General features: G+C 32.5%; 1 protein-coding gene across 2 annotated transcripts in view; it reads left to right on the top strand.

The window, feature by feature from the left end:
- Positions 1-1,762: 1,762 nt before the first annotated feature.
- Positions 1,763-16,746, top strand: part of Rhp (GTP-Rho-binding protein rhophilin) — a 231,206-nt gene continuing 216,222 nt past the window's right edge. For both annotated transcript variants that reach the window (XM_089648542.1, XM_089648541.1), the window contains exon 1: positions 1,763-2,258. The gene's annotated coding sequence lies outside the window, so the exon portion shown is untranslated. The remainder of the gene's footprint in view (positions 2,259-16,746) is intronic.

Here is a 16,746-nt window from a genome sequence, read left to right as displayed (position 1 = left end):
GATGGAATAAATTTCATTGTGTTTCATTTATCAATAGAAAAATGATATATTCAAAATATGTTGTTTGTAATTTCTAATATTTTAATGTTGATTAATCCGATTTCACAGCTCGCGCTCTGTGGAATAAAGAGGTACTATCCTCATTACTCCAAACATTTCACCATCATACAACTTAAACCACTTTTGGATAAATAAAAATGCAATATTTCTCTATAAAATGATTTAATGTTCCCCTTTGTCATAAAAACCATTAAACAAATAACCAACTTCAGAAGAAGTATTAAGATATGGATTATGGACACGGGGAGGAGGAATGTAGTTACAATATTGCAACCTAACAAATATTAACGTTATGTTATATTTTCTTCTAGAAATTGCTTTATAATTTTCCTCTTAATATTAAAAACCTAATTTAAAAAATATATTAATAATAATATGAAGCGGGTATGAAACTTATTTGTATTATTTATTCAGTTTAAATGAAGATATTATAAATTTAACGTTATATGAAACACATTCGAATTCTTGGTCATTTACAGCATTATGATAATATTACGATCATTACGTTGCTATATGCAAGTAAATAATAAACATCATTGCCAGTATGAAAACACTGGTTTAGCCTATTTTTTGCAAATGCAAGTACTACCTACCAAAATATTGCCACCCCAATGAACCATACTTTGTCTATGTGACCCCCCACCCTCTTCCACATCGACATAAACCCCTGTCCACAGCTACTACTCCTGCTGAACTCCGGGCAATTAAATCGATTACAATATTTCGATAATGTTAATGTTTAGATCCTGCCCATCACTAACGTTAAGTGAAAGAAACACTTTTTATTTTTCCGACTTTATGTCCGGGTTAAATCTTCCTCATAGGAAAAACTAAACCCTTCCACACACTTTTCCACAAATGATCATCTAGTCAATCCACATTATGCAAGTGCATTATTTAAGCAAAATAAATACAAAACAAAACAATTCAACTCGTCACGTCAACTCACCAGAGATCAAATGGGAAAATAATTCACCGACTCCGGATATTTTCATATCAGAGGGTTCGGCTCGGTAGAACTAACTGGGCATATAAATCCGACTGGTCCCTCAATATAAATATTTAAAAAATCTTTCGTAATCCTACATGTATTTAAAATGATTGATATTTGCATTTTTATATATAAATTCTTTGACAGATCTAATTCGCTTAAATTTTGAATGAGAGAGCTAGGTATAATGTCAGTAGCCGAAATAACAAATGGTATCTAATATTTTTATAATCTGAGAATGCCAAATTTAGTTAGCATTTTCAATTGTTACGATAGTATTATTGCCACCTTAAAATGCACCCAATAACCATTCGCAACGCGGGGCAACCTACACATTAGCTAGTTTCATATAAAAATAATAAAAAAAATACAGAATTATCCATGAGCACTAAATAAAAAAAATTAAACCCAGTTTTCACAGATAAAAAAAACGAATGATTCATAAAAGTGTTATCTTTCCATTAAAACCGTCAATCTTAGCAAAAAATCAATAAATTAAAAAGAAATTACAACATGACCAATTAATTTTACAATCAATATATGTCCGCTAATCATAGAGATAATATGAAAATGATTCCAGATAAAACCATTATTGTTATTATTATTAAATAATTATCTTTATTATCTGCGCCGTGTGAGTCAGGCTTTACCAGCACAGGTAAACTGCATTATGTTCCAACCAACCGTAACTCAGTAAAGCGCGAACCGTTGCCGTGCCATGTACGTTGCTAACAACGCGTTGATAACAACTTACAACTATTTAAAAATCAGCAACGATCGATTTAACAACTGTAGTTTTATTTGATAAATCTTACCTTCAAAATATGAGTGAATTCTATGCGTTTTAACTTGGTTTTAAATCAGTTGTTTTTCACACGTTTTTTAGTTCATGGGAGTAAATATATAATTAGTTTAGTGGAAATGCTGTGAATTACTGTGAAATAAGCAATAATAATATTGTGTTATTGTTATCGTAATTGTGAATTTAAAGTGCTTTGCTTGTGTTGTGCAGTTTTGTTGTCGCAAGTGAGTTAAAATATTGACAACCTTACACACAAATGATTGTTGTGTTTTGAGTTCTGAGAAAGTTAGAATTTGTTTTGCTGATTGCCGTTAAATTGAAAGTCAAAGTTTTTGACTTGAATATTATAAAGTTACAAGTAGTAATTGTGTCAACTGATGCTGTTTCACGATATTTCTCCTCTAGGTAAGTGCACTTCTGATAATATTGTATTGCTAAACAATAAAGAAAACATTATCAAGTAATTTTCCATTTGAATCTGTGTTGCCTTATTTTCAAAGGGCATTCAATGGAGAGTGTATCCACTCGAGTGAATGGTTATAAATATACATTTACAATATTATTTAATTAATAACATTCCTCAAAATATTAAAATGGAAATATAATATGAACTTCTTACTGTGGTAAAGCCAATAAATCTTCCTAGATTTCGCCGTCTATCCCATATTTTTAGGTTAAATATATCGATACATACGATAGTTAAAAACAAATACAAAATGTGTTTTGAGTAATTATTACATCTGTAAACCACACATACAAAACTTACTTTTTGGGACATTTTTAATATGTGTTTTTTTTTTATTTTTATTTTTTTTATTTTTTATTTATTCACATTTAAACCCGCTAAACTACTTATGTAGTTTGTCAGCATTGATAACATAACTTATCAATATTGATCAAAATACAAATTAGAAAGCCCAAAACACCGCCACCAGTTACTAAATAAATTAAATTTAGTGCCATTGAATGAAATATCAACGTCAATATGCTACACTAGAGGACAAAGTTGTTGATACTGCCAACATTTTACTGGAGTTGAACGTATTAAGTATTTGATATAACTAATCGCCAGTTTGGTGACCAGAACTGAATAGCCAGATACTTCCTGTGGGAAAGGAGATTCCCACTCCCTACAGCATCACAACACCAAGTTGACACAAAATGAAGTAACGAATTTGTCTCCACATATCAATTGACTTGTTGATGTTTGCAAAATTAATTTTTATCCATTTTACATTAGTTCTTGAAAACATGTTCGTACGTCGTATTGTTTACGTGAAACATAGGAATATTACAACAGATGAGTCATAGTAATCCTATATTCAGGTAGCTGATAACGGCAGGTTAATTAGGTACACTGAATAGATGACACACTAGAAATGCTATACATTTAGATTCGAATGAAAACCTATTGGTTCTAGCACACTTAGCCATCAGCAGGCGCTCTGTCCTTCTTACATTTGCCTGACACTGTATATCGCCATCGCATTTGATCGATATGAAAATTTCATAAAGATGATAAAACACAATTCTGTATTTTATTTTAAGCAAAGAATGATCAGACTTTTATACCGAGAAACTCGTGTTATTTCTTGCGTTCTTCTTTATTATTTTACTATCTGACGTGTACCCGGCGATGCTTGATGATTTGAGGTTGTGTATTCTATAGTACCTTACAAATGGGTGCGTTTTAAAGGTGGAAATAATATTATTGAATTGTAGTACATATTTGTTTCACTTGATCGTGCCATGTCTTCCTGGTGCGTCGTCGGTCTCTTCAACCATTCATCTCCAAGTCATACATTATCCTTACACCTCTGTCTTCGTTCATCGCTTCGTCACATTTTATCACAAATAACTATTTGATTCATGTCGTTCTCGGGAATCCCAGAGATTTTTCTAATATTCGCTTCATACAGAGATGTGCAAAATGGGTACCCAAAATCATTTGAAATGCAAAATGGAAATGGGTCAAAACTTTTCCATTTGAAAATGCAAAATGCAAAATGGTTTTTAGAAAAGCATTTCAAATGCAAAATGCAAAATATCTATTTTCAAAATGCATTGAAAATGCAATATGGTTTCTCAGGTCAAACAATTAAAATAATTATAGAATTTTGTCATTTAATAATGGACATCAATGTAGAACAAACATATTACATGATAGTAAATCCAAAAACATCACGACTACAGATTATGAAACCACAAAAAATTTGCGCGGGACTAATGTTGCCAACGTAAAAACATAGAAACTGCTATCTAACATTTAATATTACAGCGTCATGGCCCCATGTTCAGTATTTGAATCAGTATTTTTTGTAATGGTATCACTCAATTTCCAGGGCTCCTACCAGGGAGCAACTTGACAAATGTAAATTATCTCTCATAGCGAAGTTGAGGAACGACTGATATTTGGGGCTTATGAAAAAAAGATAAGTGGAGATAGTAGGAAGAATGTTGCAATAAAGCATTTAAAATGGAAAATGCATTGAGAAAAGCATTTAAAATGCAAAATGGTTTTTAGAAAAGCATTTAAAATGCAAAATGGAAAATACCCATTTTGCATTTCCATTTGAAATGGATTTATTTGAAATAAAGCACATCTCTGGCTTCATATAGTATAATAAAATCCACATTATTACCGTTAAAAACTGCATTATATTGTATTTAATTCGACTCTTCTTAATGCAGAGATAAAGCGTTAGGACTTCTTCTGCTATTCAAACCTCTCTAAACACTCCTTACACTAATAAGAAATAATGACAAACTTTGAAATTTTTAGCGAAATCAGTCCAGTAGTTTTGAGTTTAAAGGGATAAAATAAAGAGATATTCATTTTTACATATAAATAATATAGATTATTGGAACCAGCTTTGGCTATTTTTCGAAGAATCGTCGGGAAGTCCAATACAAATATTAATGCATTACCCGAAAGCAATTTTGTTGGTCGGTACAGATCATTCGCATAAACATACATAATGGAATGAATTCGTACTATGCATAATAAAATTTACATACCCAACATTTTAAATGGCTTTTATGCGTGCTTTACAATATATATTTTTTTTATTTAACCTCAAATTGTAATATTCAATCATTGAAATCAATACTGGCGATCCTCAAACGAAAAATTGAAACAGAAAAATATAGTTCGCATCTAGGAATTGAACCTATGACATTAGCCTTGCCGTGGGCTGCTCTACCAACCAACCTAATTCGACCCTATTTCCTTCGGTCATATTTAACTACCAACATTATCTTCATTTTCTTAACGCATATTTTTTTGGTTGCTATATTTATCTTCGATCGCAAGATTCTTACCAAACTAAATGCAATCTAGATAGTGTCATGGATAAAAATATCCGTTTTTTATTTTAATGTGCGACATCTATTGACTTTTCTTGCAAGTCTAGAGGATGAATATTTTTGAAGAGAAAAATTAGTACTGCTAATTTATTAAAATCCTGTTAAAGTGATAAAATGTTATTACTTTCCGAATATATCGGAACACGTGTTCATCCACCTGTGTTTGCCATGAACTATTTTTTTGAACACGTGTTCCAACGTCACGTTAATTTATTAATTATTTCCTTTTTTACTAAAAGTTTAACATGAAATAATTTATAAGAGATTTAGATTCTCAAGTTTGTTAGAACGCTGATCCTGATCCTTTTTATTTTTCTTTGTCTTGTTCTGTTTCATGTGTCGTTTAGATTTATTAGTATTATTAGAATGATAAGTTAAAAAGAAAAATGAAACTAGTAAATCATTTATTCGTGTCTTAACAACACATATTTTGAATAAGTGTATTAAATACAAATTATTAGCTGCTCTCTAACAGCTGTGAGTACAAAATTACATCATTTATTCACTTGTATGTTCGTACTGTCCGATTTTGTGTTTATTCATATTGTAGACTGTACAGATATCAATCTAGTTGCGAAGTTATTTGTATACTCAAGGTCGAAATTATACAAAATATTATAATTCCATATATACATGTATTGTACTTTCGAATATAATTTGCAAGTACCAACGAAATGTAATCGTTTTGCGTTACATAAACGTCAAACTGTCAGTTAAACACCATTTAGCTATTTGTTTTAGACATTTTTTTATGTTGGGGAATGTTGTCAATGTCAAAAAATTATGTATTTTTATTTTGGATTGATTATTTTTTGAAATTTTAGCAACTCTTTGAATATAGAGGTATTTTATTTAGTAATTGGTGTAAATGATGAAAAAATGTTTAAAGGTTAGCGGTTTCAAATCCCAACGTGCGCATGAGTTCCAGAGTGGAAGATACTCTCAGTATTGCCCTGGTGCCGCAAATATTATTTTAAAAGAGTAAATAACACAAATTAATTAAATAAAACTTACTTGCGCACACCGGGATTCGAAACCGCAACCTTTGGCTTGCTTTTAGCCTAGCCTTACCTCGACCAAGGAGGTCGTGTTACATGGCTGAAATGTAAGTTTGCTGTACAATGAATATTGTTATGCATGTAATAGTGAATATTGTTACGCATTTAATAGTGAATATTGTTACGCATTTAATAGTGAATATTGTTACGCATTTAATAGTGAATAGAGCAGGTTGCCTTATATTATGAAGCGTCTAGAAATGCACACATAAATTGGCTGCAGAATGGACGACCTACTGAAGGTCCCATCATGGAAGCTAGAAAAGAAACCAGATTGCTTTTTAAGAAAAAATATAAGAATTGTCAAAGAAGCTTTGAGCAGAACAAAATGGACAAAATAGCGAACAGCTTTGAATGCAAAAATTTTTCATCTTTCTGGAATAAAACCAATGCCGTATTGAAAGCGAAATACACCGCACCGAGCCAGATTGATGGAAAATCTGTAAATAAAGATATTGCTGAAGTTTTCAGAAATACATTCTGCTCCGCACCAGATCAACCGCAAATAATGGTTAAAGAGATTGAGACAACAATGCATCAACCAGAACAACAGCCGTCCATCGTCATATTACCTGAGATGATCCAGCGAGCAATAAGTAACATGGCAGGAGGTAAATCTGCAGGTCACGATGGACTAGTGATAGAACATGTAAAGCATGCGGGGGAGTATTTAACAATACTGCTTGCCTCTCTCTTCACTGCCATGATCGGCCTCGGACACATTCCGAAAGAGCTGTCCAAAACAATAATAATACCGATCCCAAAAAGCCGCCAGTTGAACTTGACATCATCTGTTAATTACAGACCCATATCTCTTGCCACAATAATTGCAAGAATCTTCGAAAAGGTCATCTTAAATTTAACGGAAGACAAGCTCAATACAGAGGATTCTCAAATGGGCTTCAAAGCTGGATGCTCTACTGATACGGCCATATATAGCATGAAACAAACAATCGAATACTATAAAGCCAGAAAAACAACGGTGTACGCATGCTTCCTAGACTTAAGCAAAGCCTTTGACAGGGTTTGTCATAATGCGTTGTGGAAAAAACTGACCGAACGACAAGTTCCACCACAAATTGTCAATATATTGAGAACATGGTACAACCAACAGGAAAACTTTGTCAGATGGAATGAAAGCCTATCAGAAGCAGCCAAATTAAAGTGCGGCGTTAGACAAGGAGGCTCAATGTCCCCAGTGCTTTTCAACGTATATATGGATGAACTTAGTAAAACACTGAATACAACAAGAATCGGATGCCATATTGCCGGGGTATGTATGAACAATATTAGCTATGCAGACGACATGGTCATACTAGCTCCATCGATAAGAGCGATGAGAAAACTTCTGGCAATATGCGAAGCTTACGTTGATAGTCACGGGCTGATGTACAATGCTAAAAAGTCATCCCTGCTGATATTTAAAGCAAATACTGGTCCCACTGTCATTCCACCCATACGTCTCGACGGGGCCAACCTGACAATTTGCAGCGAAATCAAATATTTGGGGCATGTCATCACCGATGACCTAAATGATAAAAAAGACATAGAACGTCAAAGAAGAGTACTGAGTGTGCGAGCTAACATGCTTGCCAGGAGATTCAACAAATGCAGTCCTCCGGTGAAGAAGCAACTTTTCCAAACATATTGTATGAGCTTCTACACTAGCGAGCTATGGACGACATACACACAAGGCGTCATGAACACACTCCGAGTACAGTACAACCACGCATACAGAGCCCTATTTGGCCTCCCCTGGCGATGCAGCGCCTCACAGATGTTCACCGAAGGAAGGGTGCATGGGTTCGCTGCTTTGATGCGCCACAGAATAGCCGGGACGAGTCAGCGCTACCAGAGATCGGACAACACTCTTGTCCAGGCCGTTGCCCAGTGGCAGGGAGCGCCTCTACACCGGAGATGGAGAATTTCACTGAAGCCACCATAAAGACCTAATGTGCACATCAATGTATTGATTTTTTATTTATTATTTTTATTTTTATTTATTTCTTTATTCATTTTATTTTTATGTATTAACTTAAATGTAAACTTTTATGGCAGGCAGAGCATTGCACACACCGCTCTGTCCAGCTGAAATAAACATTATTATTATTATTATTATTATTGTTACGCATTTAATAGTGAATATTGTTACGAATTTAATAGTGAATATTGTTACCCATTTAATAGTGAATATTGTTACGTATTTAGTATTGAAATTCGATAATAATAAAAGTTTAAATATTATTTTTTTACAGTTTTCCGTACAAAGACGATCTTTGCTGTATTTGGGCCCATTATTAAGTTTTCACGTGGTTACCTCGTCTTAAGCATTTTAACACCATATTAGAGTCTGATAATAGCACAAAAGATAAATAAAATCTCTGTGTTTATTTTTAAAGATATTTCCTTATAAGAGCACAAAAGAACCTGAAATACTCATAGAATTTCGGATGGATACATCACTCCCTGATATGGCCATATTTGCCTTCAAAAGAAGATAATATATATTTTTATATCAGCGTCATATTTGTCTTTTTGTTGTGTCGGTATAATAAATTGTTAATAGTTTTGCTGTTCAAAATGTGTGCTTGCCTCTGGAGATAAAATGGCAAAAAAAAAATCGAAAAACTGCTTACGGGAAGAAATTTTAATTTATTATTATATATACATGTTTTTTTGTGTTTCATCATATTTGCGTAGTAAATAGAGGTAGTATATATTTATATTTTTTTATTAAATAATAATTTTATTAAATAATTGCCTCTAAAATCATGAGAAAATTGAATTCTTTAATGGAACATATTTTATTAATTAAAACTAGAAATTGGCTACATATAACCTTTTGATTTACAAATTGGTTAGGTATTTCTATGAAAAAATACGAGCACAAGTTATTGCCAATTTATTAAAAATCTCTTCAAAATCTTGATAATCCGGTTAAAAACTGTATTGCAGGCCATTTCCTGATACACTTTTAATAACATATCGGACCTTGATAATGTACAAAGACGAAATGCGGAAATATTAGGATTTTTATGAACATATGAAGATACGAAGTCAAATTAGAAACGATGTAATGTAGTTTTTTAACACTAACATTGTGATATACATAAGTGAATGGTGAAAGTCGTAGACGCCCGAGAAAGATATTAGCAATAGCGAAGCATTGCTGGGACCGATAGTATATCACTAAAAGTTTATTAGGAAACCTATGAAGGCCTGCAATCCCGTTAAACCGGATAAAAAATAATTGGAAGAGATTCTTAATAAATTTGCAATATTCAATGTCAGTTAATTTTCTCCGTGCAAATTCTTCTCTTAGTAATTTACGGAATATATTCCATTATTTTTCTCTTTTGAGTTTTGTATGTCACGTGTAGTGCATTTTCCACTGTTAAGCCTTACAAGTAGCATATTGTTACGATATTAGTTAAGCACACAAAGCTATTATTCCGTTTGCGGCTGCGGTCTGAAGAGGCGGGTTCCCGTGTCACATTGAGCACGTGATTCAATCATTTTGTCAATCTTCTTCTTCATGGTCGAATTGAAGAGAAAAAATCATCGCGTCTGAGTAACTAACGGTTTTAGAAATGCACATAAAAACAATGTTTTTTTTACTACAACACATATTTTTTAAATGACTGAATAATTAAACCTTCCAACTAACAACCTCGCCAAATGCCGGTCGGGTAGAACCGGCATTATTTTGTAGGATAACTGCTGTAATGTCCTCCAATTTCATATAAATACATATATGTCCGCGTGTGTATCCGTGATTGCCACCAAAAGTTAATAAAATGCATTGTCATCGACAGCAAGTCTATTTGCATGTGAATGAAGCAATGAGTGTGTACCAAAGCCGAGTTTTTTTGGCGGTTAATCCTATCTGCCTACCCCTACGAAGAAAAGGGGTGATGTTAAGTCAAATTTTTTCTGACGATTTTTTGCTATTTTTATGTCAATACCAACCACATAATAGTACCAATTGTCTGGACCCAGTAGGTCTATGGCATATCAAATGTAATATGTTTTTAGGCTGAAGATATTGGAGAGTGTAACAGTTACCTGGCTATATAGATCTGGTCACCAAACACCGCAGAAGCCGTTTCAAGCAATTCTGGTATCACCCTAGTGAGAGACGTGTTTGTTGACTAGATGTGAATTTATATGTTCTTCCCAAGTTTCTTCTCTCTTCCTACAGTTTCTCGACATACTCAAATAGGAGATGATACTGTCTCACTGGCTTAGAATGGTTCATAGTCTTATGCAGCTTTACAAAAAATATTTTTTAAAACGCGAATTATTATCTCACTTTGAGTTCTGTTCAAAGCATTTTTCATAATTAAATGACACTATTAAAAAATAAACTTAAGGCGATTCACTACGTAGTAATGCAAAATCATGTGTTTTTGGTTTGAAAATTTGGTCGCCTAGAAATGTTTCAGATGCTTTAATTAAATACTGGGAGTAGAATACATCTTGGCCTTTGAAATAATCGATTATTTTTTAGATAAGTCTTTTTATAAGCCCAGAAAAAAATAGTGTAAAGGCCTATGAAAACTGCTTTAAAGTTCAAAATCTCCTACTTACGAACCCATTTTCGGTTATGACTTTATTGTATAAAGTGGCAAATTAAGTTATTTATAAAATGATGAATATTTATGCCTGAACATCCATAAAATAAAATAAAAGGCACTTTTTGGCCATGTTTTTTTCTTGCATAAATCAAAACAGGCTGATTCCGCTTAAACGGGAATTTAAACCTTATCGCCATCTACGTAAGGGTTGTTATTGCTAGCGGCACAATTTAAAATATTACACGACGTAGTGCATCGCCTTAAATAACAATTAACATGTTAAAAGCAAGAATAATAACAAATTAAAATAAAAAAACAGGTATTCACGAGTTGTACAGCTTCAGTATAGAGTCGTTAATAGTAATGACGGTTATAATTACACCTGACAGTTAGTTTTCCGAAACACGTGACATTGCAAATTTCAACGTTGCCTTTTTGCAACGAAGTTAATAACTACAATGGAGGATGTTATGCGATGCGCACGCGTACTGTGCACGCGGTGTTGACAAGGTTAAATGTTTTTTCCTTGACCGTGTACAACTTGTGCAGTGTGTAGCTAAAGTTAGTAATGCATGTTTATACTCGAAGGCAAGAACTATTTCTACACAATATGTAATTAGTGTTATAATGGTCGGGCATTAAAAATTAACTGGCCAAACAAGATTCTATTCTGCGATTGCAAATTAGTGGGAAATCCATAAACAGTTTTCATGCATTTCTGATGTTTTCAGCTATTATTTAAATACTTTATTTCCAAGAATACAAACATTAGCAGTATACCGAATAACTTCGACAACTTTTTTTTACACATTTATTTTCGTCATTTTTAATTTGTAGAAAGAAGTCTGTTTTGATTAATTTTGTTTTAATATCGAATAGGTAACAAAATATGACTATTAAATTAATTTTTCAGATTATGCCGAGTTCAAATATTGACCATACTACAATTTTTTTTTTAATTATCCAGGAAAAAAAACTGTGTCTTCCAAATTATTAATGTAATTAAATCTATGACCCCACTTTAACGACCTTTAGTCTAATTTAATCAATCTTTTAAATTTTTTAAATAATTATTTACCATTCGGAAATCAATAAGTAATGTGCATTGGTAATAAAAATTAAAGCAATTTATCAAAAGATTTTCATTTCATCAGAGTATACCGTATACCGTATAAATGAGATCCTTGAGGAATATGTATGGTAAAACAATATGAGATGTGGAGATCCGCAAATAATGCAAGGCTAGTTTGTAAGCGTAATTAGTAAGTTCAAGAAAGGGACGCTTAGATGGTTTGGGCATATAGAGAGAAAGAACGATGAAAGGAGATGTAAAGAGAATATATGACGCAAATGTGAATAATGAACGACGGGACAGCCGAGGAAGACATGGCACGATCAAGTGAATCAGAAACTTGAGTCAAGAATCGGAATAATAGAAGAGTATGTATGAGACGATGTATTATATTGAATATTACTAATTTATTAAGAATTTCTTCAAATTAATCGTCATCTGGTTAAAAACGGGATTGCAGGCCCTTAACGAATGAATTGATAGGTTTCCTAGTAAACTTTTAGCAAAATTCGAACGTATTATTTCAATGACACTTTCACAATGCAGGTGCATGAACACGTGTTTTGACATTTTTCTCTGTGTATGAATGTGAATGAGGCAAGGAATGTGTGCCAAAGACCGAGTTGTTTAACGGGCGTGATGGTTAGTTAGTTCTACAAAGTAAACTTGATAACAATAAATAATTTTGCATGCAAATATTGCAGATTCAATTAGCCATTTTTATTAACATACATCGCACTCATAAAAATGCATTATAATCTATCTGCAATCTATCTGTATGGAAAACAGCTAATAATATTATAATTTTCGTATTCTATCTAATTTTAATACCATCTTCCACGCTTCAGGGGATTTAAGACAGCAATTACAGCAGAAAGCCAGACGTACCAAGAAAATTCTTGAAATAGTTTCTCTAATAAGTGGAAAATAAATGATGAATACGCATTTTTGCTATGCTGTTTATTCTGTGGTAGGGGAGACCGGGGCAGGTTGACGAAGGGGTAGCTAGGCGAACGGCCATAACACTCGTCTTTCATTGGTATGTTTGCAAAACTTGTCCCTAAATAGACGATCTTTCTAACTGAAACCAAACACTGAAATTTTTTGACTTATTTATTTGTTGATAATATACTAACACTAGCCTAACAACTGTTGGTTCACTCTCTTTGGACAAAAACCATTAAATTAAGGTATTCCCTAAAAAATGGTAAGTTAATCTCTAAAACCGAGTTAATTACGCCCGCTTTAAATAACAAAATAATTTGGAAACACAGCTGTAAAACACCACACAGCAACGAAGATGGTACAATCCTTATAATTGTAATAGAATCATTGTATACCATTCCTGTTAACCCCCAACAAAAACCATAAACACTGTTAAACCATAGTTTAAGGAATAAGTATACCAGTCTAAAATGGCTGTAACGAGCTGAAACCGGTCACGTTCAAAAAATGAAATCAGTCGAAAAAAGTTTATAATTTGTTTCAATACATCATTATAATGGAATGCCTCCACCAGTATCAAAGATTAGCATTTATGCATGGTAACACCGAACGTTCGCCTACCGGCCCCGGTTTCCCCTACTATTAATTGCGCATTATTTGCTAGAGAAGTTAACGTTAATTCTAATGGAAAGGTGTGCATTATTACCTCTTTGAAAGCGGAAATGTGCGTTTTCCTTTGCAACACAAAGCATAAAAGGGTTATTGACGATTAACTAGGATAATGACGTTATTATATTGTTTACATTTTGAAAGTTAAGTCATGAATGACTAATATTTTAGTTGGAAAATGACAAATATGTTGGCATTTACACGAAAGTGTGTTTAAGACTGCACAATACCCCAAAATAAATTCGGAACCTTAATGACGTAAGTGAAGGAAGACGTGTAAAAAATATTCGGCGCGCGGCTCGGCGTAATGGACGGACTTACCGCATCATTTGCCCTAACAGGCTTAGAAAATTGATCTTTCTAAGGGGTTTATTTTAATTATTTCTAATAAATGTATAACGAAAATCTCAGATGTTTAAAAAATAAATATCTCGGAAAGTTACTAATAATTCACCGTCTAGAAAAATAAAATCTGGTTCTTACCGCTAATTCCATAGTTGAAAAATGTTTTATGTAAAATATTTGAGTAGTAAAGTACTGTTCTGTAATCTAAAATATAAATAACTTACATCCGTAGTTATCCGTCTGAAAAAAATATATTGTAGTAACGAATTCGTCGGAATTAATTAAAATGCAATCCTCGAGCAAACCCCCTTATTAGAGTCTCGTGTCGTCAGGCGTGTCCCCTTACAAGAACTTATCTGTGTAGTGACACGACTCTGTTCTTAGTCTTGTGTCGTCTTAAGAACAGAGGCGTGTCACCTCACAAGAGCGCATCTGTCCGTACAGTTCAATGACAGAGCATTAGTATTTGTGAAGTATCCTGTGAATTGCAATTAAATTAAAATATTTTTCAACCCTACATAATTGTTGTAACCTTACTTTCTGGATGACCCTCCAATATCGCCACTCGTTTGGTTGACCCTCCAATATCGCCACTCGTTTGGTTGGGCGGTAGGAACTGTAGGAAGGGATTTATTAATGCTGGTCTTGTAAAGGCTCGGATGAATTATTTTTGGGGTATTATGCCGTGTAGCGCAGCACATAGTATTGTTAATTTTGTTTTGTGTTGAGAACCTACCAAACAAAGCGTTTCTAAATTAAACCCTGACAACAGAGTAGATATTGTTCGGCGTTCACATTTTTGAAACATAGAAACTTGTTTCTCCATACTAGAAAAAACCGATTAAATTCGCAATTCCTTCGTGTTGGCAACCTTCAAAATACTCGATAATAAATCTTCTACAGCCGGATTAAAATAAAATTACGTGGAGGGATTGAATATTGTGTGATTAATTTTATGTTTCTCACGGCCAATGTTACGTTGATAGGCTTCACGTTGGTTCATATTTTCATTCTTACATTAATTTATTTTTTCATTATTTCACACCTTCATTCTTTCATTCGTCTACTGTTTTATTATTTTATTTTTTTATTATTTTATTCTTTCATTATTTCATATCTTCATTCTTTCATTCCTCTACTCTTTTATTCTTTCATTATTTTATTATTACATTAATTTATTATTTCATTATTTTACTATTTCATTCCTCTACTCTTTTTTTCTTCCATTATTTTATTCTGTCATTCTTTTATTCTTTCATTCATTTATTTTTTCATTATTACATATCTTCATTCTTTCATTCGTCTAATGTTTTATTCTTTTATTTTTTTATTATTTTATTCTTTCATTATTTCATATCTTCATTCTTTCATTCCTCTACTCTTTTATTTTTTTATTATTTTATCCTGTCATTATTTTATTCTTTCATTCCTTTATTTTTTCATTATTTTATTCGTCTACTCTTTTATTCTTTCATTCTTTCAACTCATTATTTTTCACCTTTTCATTTTACATTTCTGCGTTTTTAAATTTTTTTCATTTGCTTTATTTTTTATTTCTTCGTTATTCATTATTTAATTCCTTCGTTCTTTCATTCTTTAACTTTTGAAGCTTGTCAAAACCATAGATAAACAAATATTTAGTTTTTTCTTAATTTTCATGTGAAACAACCCCAACTGCTCCCCAAAAGTCGCAACTGCTCCCAACCGTCTGCAGCCAGTGAGATTATGGCATCCCCAAATGGGATATGCTGTGAGGCTGAAGATAGTGGGGAGGGGAAAGAGATGGGGAACAGGAAGGTGGGGAAGTACCTCGCTATTCAGATCTGATCATCAAACACAGCCAAAGCCATTTCAAGCAACGTTTCAATTATCTGGAACGACCACGGAGGAAGTCATTAATTTTACTTAAAAAATACTAAAATTCGAGTTATTTACCCAAAAATTGCGAATGTCGTGAAAATGGCAAAACTCACGTTTTTCGCATAAAAATTCACCTTTGAGTTCATTATTATTGTTTACGTGAACGTTTTTTTTGTTTATTCGTAAAATTTTTCACCTTCGTTCCAGTCCATCAACATCTCCTGGCGTGTTCTTCTTCTCTATCCGGTATTCTGTATAAATGGCGTTAAATATCAACAAAAGGTTAGACCGTTCACAGATCCGCGCAATAATTGCATTTTGTGGGTACCTACTCATCATGCTGTCAGTACATGGTGTTTACATTTAAAAATCAAATTATTTTGATGGCCTGTATTAGAAAGACATTAAGGCGAAGCTTAATTTTTTTTTTTTTTTTTTTAAATTTTTATTCCAGATCTCGGGGAGGGTGGTGCAATCCCACGAGCTCCATATTATACATAGAATGTATATAAAGTAAATATAAAGAAATATTGTAAGATAATACATACACAATAAACGAAAACAAAAGACCATAATAATAATGCAAAAAAAAACATAATGAGATTAAAGTTTTTTTTTTTTTAAAGAAAAAATCTTTAAAAAAAAAATATATATATATATATATATTATATATATTATATATTTTTATCTATGACATCAGAATTTGGCTCCATCGCTTGTAAATAGGTCCCAATTTATTTAATGATAAATCACTATTTTGATTAATCTTTATAACAAAACAAAAGACCATAATAATAATGCAAAAAAAAACATAATGAGATTAAAGTTTTTTTTTTTTAAAGAAAAAATCTTTAAAAAAAAAAAATATATATATATATATTATATATATATTATATATTTTTATCTATGACATCAGAATTTGGCTCCATCGCTTGTAAATAGGTCCCAATTTATTTAATGATAAATCACTATTTTGATTAATCTTTATAACAAAACAAAAG

Source organism: Hesperophylax consimilis, chromosome 28, assembly GCF_061612785.1.
Source record: "Hesperophylax consimilis isolate HC1 chromosome 28, BYU_Hcon_1.0, whole genome shotgun sequence".
In the NCBI taxonomy this organism is placed as follows: domain Eukaryota; kingdom Metazoa; phylum Arthropoda; class Insecta; order Trichoptera; family Limnephilidae; genus Hesperophylax; species Hesperophylax consimilis.
Note: the sequence above shows the minus strand (reverse complement) of the source record. Positions and strands in the feature narration are given on the sequence as shown.